Source organism: Pinus tabuliformis, chromosome 3_1 (assembly GCF_031772625.1).
Source record: "Pinus tabuliformis cultivar Carrire ecotype Pingquan chromosome 3_1, CPIR1, whole genome shotgun sequence".
In the NCBI taxonomy this organism is placed as follows: domain Eukaryota; kingdom Viridiplantae; phylum Streptophyta; class Pinopsida; order Pinales; family Pinaceae; genus Pinus; species Pinus tabuliformis.
Window position 1 is genome coordinate 401,950,411 of NC_142301.1, and position 4,260 is coordinate 401,954,670.

Consider the following 4,260-nt stretch of genomic DNA (forward strand, 5'->3'; position numbering starts at 1 on the left):
AGTTTGTCGCTATTGTTTTAAGGAGTTTAATGACAAAGATAACTCGGTCCTTTTCAATTTTAGAGAGTCTAAAAAGAGAGTTTAAATATTTGTTGTACCACTTGATATTTCAGGAATTGTTTTTGGTATTTCTTACCTCTATGATAGAAAAGAAATCTTCTATCGTCATGAAAACAGGTACCACTTGTTCAAAGATGGTGTGGAGCATATTGTGAGAGCTCATCTCAAGAAACTAAATAATTCATTAGTTAATGCAGGGAAAATGAAAAGACTAGTGAATTCAAGCAAGAATTTAATGCTTCTTATGATCAAACCTAATTTCTGATGTTGATTATGAAGCGTTTGATGGTTGTAATTCAAAATTAAAACCTGATTTGGTTGATGTAGTTAACCATGATGGTGAGGTGTTTCAGGAAGCAAGGGATTTCCTCCCAAGAGGCGAATCCGACATGAAAAACCATTGCAACAAAAGTGTCTTCTTCGTAACATTGACATGCATCGGATGTCAAGAAGAGGAAGTGAAAAAATAACAATTAAAATCCAAGGATTGTTGAACAAAAGGATCACCCAACCATCTCCTTCACTATATGGTGCACCTATTGTTTTGGCGCCCAAGAATAATGGAAAGCATTTCATTAAATGGGATTCGAGGTGTGGCTATCATCAAAGTAGATTTGTTGAAGGAGACATATGGAAGATGACATTCAAAACCAAGAAAGGTTTGTTTGAATGGCTTGTTATGATTTTTTGTCTTTTTCATGCTCATACTACTTTCATGCATATGAAGAAAGATGTATTGAAGCCATTTCTTGACATGATAGTCTAATTGGATGACATTTTCATTTTCAGAAAATTTGATTATGAACATGTCATGTGTGAGAAAAATATACTTGATGTCGTATGTCAAGGACGTTTGTTATTGAAGATGTCAAAGTATGAGTTGGATAAAGCTTCTTTGATGTTCTTGGGCCATAATATTGCAAAAGGTGAGATGAAGCTAGACCTCTTCAAGATTGATGCCATTATGATTTGGTTAGCGCTCAAGATAAGAGGTTTTTTTGGAGGAAAATTTTTGTTAAATTTTCTTCTATTGTAGCTCATTTTCATTCCTTGGAAGTTATGCAAAAGCTCTTCTAGTGGGGAGGAAAACAACAAGAGGTATTTGATGCTTTCAAATAAAAGATCAGTTCAACCTTTATACTTGTTCTTCTAGGCTTGAAAAATTCATTTGAGTTTCAGGTTGATGTATTAGACTATGCCATGGGTGCAATCCTTATGCATCATGGTAAGCCCATTTCATTTCATTTAGAAATTTTCAATGGTGCAGTGATTAAGTTGCAACAACAAAGGAACTTTCATTGGACGGGTGTTCTTCTACTATTCCACTTGGTCAAAAGGAATAAGAAAGTTATAAGTGACAAGTTTGTTGATATGCTTTCTAGGCCAATTTTTTATGTAAATACTTTCCTCAAGCATCATTTTGTTTTACATGAAAGGTATGATCAACAAAATACATACTTTCAAGATGTACATTCAAACTTGAGCCAAAGGAATCAAGTAGAGGAATTTGTTTACCATTTGCACCATAATGTGTTGTATCATCTTGGTAAGAAGGATGTTACTATTGACGATAACATGGAAAAAGCCAAGGAGTTCATTGAACGGCTCCAAATGGTACATCAAACAATGCAAGATCAGCTTGAAAAGAGAAAAGAAAAGTACAAAGCAAGACACGACAAGCATCAGGTAGATCATAAGTTCCAAGTCGGTGTTGAAAGGATCGATATTGGAAAGGTGAGTGAACTGTAGCCTCACCTCCTGGATTACTGAAATTGATCTTTTGGGGTCTAGAAGGCTTCTAGTGGGGAGGAATGATCAGGTGCTCAAAAAAAAAACTCAAAATTCAAAGTTGTGGGATTGGTGTGGAACCTGAGTGACCGTGTAGTTCTCATCATCCTGAATTCGGCACAACTCGTTTTGCGCAAAAGAGACACCATATGCTCCCAGAATCATGTTCTGTTCACTTTCCCAAATAAGGAACCTTTGAAAAAAATTGACAACCCAGTGAACAGTCCATACTGTTGATGTGGCACTGACTGGGTAAGTGTATGTAGAAGGTTGACTGGTCAACGGGCTAAGCGAATCATATTGTGCCAAGTGCCACATTCTCATTGGTGCAATTTGGTCATTTGTGATTGGGAGGCTAGTAGCCAACCAAGGGCTGAAATGTGTCCCAGCTAGGGGACGCCACGTGGCAGCTTGGGGGCCACCAAAAATTATGGGTTGAAGTCCGAGGAACAACAGCGAGGGTCGAACCCACAACCTCACATCATAAGTCCAAAACGACAACCATCGAGCCATGCATGTAGTTATTAACTACATAATAACTCTGCTCCTATTTAAATGTATTAAACATGCCATTTCGGGGGAGGGGCCAACCCACGGACATTGGCCCTTGGTCTCGCCACTCCCATATAACCACTAGTGAGTAGTGTGGGGGCCCACTCGGCGGGGGTGGGCCATTGGCCTTAGCCACAGGCACGTGGCCCCCATATGGCCCGGATTTTTCAGACTTAAGGCCTTAGAGGGAAAATTAAGGCATCCACAATTTGCGCCGGTTTTAAGAAATTGCCCAAAAAGCGGTACATCATCTAATTCAACTTCATCAATGAAGTTTGTTGTGATTGCAAACTAAAGAATAAATTTTCTTGTAACCTTTAAGTTTGTGTCCTTGCATATCCAACTCAATGGATATGGTTTGGGATGTAAAATGGTTTCAAGATTAAGTTGTTTGACTAAGTATTCAGATATAAAGATGGTTTGAGACCCACTATCAAATAATGTGTCAATTTTTGTATATTTTTGGATTATCCTCACATGAAATATTTCAATCTGTGTTTCTTCATTTGAAGTAGTAGTGTGACAATTTGATATACTAGTGCTAGAAATGGATTCTTTTCCTTTTATACCCATGGTTGTAATTTTAGTTTCATCACCCGAATCGGAACCCAAATTCTCTTGAATGATGACAACTGTATTTTATTTTCCTTTCTTGTTGAATTTCTTTGGTTTCATCTCAGGACGAAGCTTCCAACAATTAGCTTCATCGTGACCCTCTTTGGAACAATATTTACATATTGTTTTCTTTCCTTCCTTTTTAATGGATGCATTTTTCTTTCCTTTGAAACTCGTTTCTTTTTCTTTACCCTTAAATGGATTTTTACTAACCTCTTCTGGAGTGTTTTTCCCTCTTTCCTCAAGATGAGTGGCTTGCACACACACCTCATCTAGATTATTGGGATTAAACATAAGGATAGTATGCCTAAGGTAACTATGTAATCCCCCTATGTACTTCAACAACGTGTCTTGTGTTTTCAAATCTACACCTAACATTAGAGACCTTTTTTCTGAATTCTTAGGTGTAATCTTGCACATTTTGACCTTTAAGTTGTCTAAAGTTTTGCCAATTCATAATGGCTTCTGCATATAAGCTAGAGGGTAGGATTGTCTTTTAATTGCAACAATGAAATTAGACCAAGAAATTGAGATCTTGCCGTGTTTTTTTTTATCTCTTCTTGTGGCTTTTATTCCCACCATACTAGTGTTGCACCCTCCAGCCTCAAACAAGCTAATTGAATATTTATTTCATCCTCTTGAAGGTTTTGAATTTTGTAATAGACCTCCAACTGACGAACCCAATTTTCAAGCTTCTCTGCATTCACTTCACCATTATAGATGGGCAGTTCAAATTTAACATCAAGTTTTAACAAAGATGATTCACAGTTCCCTTTGAGGTATGTTGATGAGTAAGAGTAAGGGTTGTATTAGTGGAAGAGGGTGAAGATGCTTGTGAAGAATAAGATGAAGAAGATGGTGGAGAGGGTGGAGGTTTACCTCCGTTTCTGTTACCTCCTCCTCTTGAAGAACCTTCTCCTTTGGGAGGTTTGGAGCCTTCACCCTGTAGTTTGGTATTCCTCTCTTCATAAAGGACCTTCACCATCTCTGTCATATCAAAGAAATTCTTCCTGAAGACCTTCTCATCCTTGGTCATGTTTTTAGGTTCTCTTTCATGAGACATGCTCACTAGAGTCTCAACTACAACTTGAGGAAGAACTAATGGTGGATATTGTGGCAACCTTGCCCTCCTTCCCCTTGACACAACTTCAATACTTTCAACGAGTTTCCCTTCTCCTCTCTTGGGTTTCAACCTTGTAAGCATGACATTCACTTAGAAACAGTTAAATCCTTCTTGCACAAATA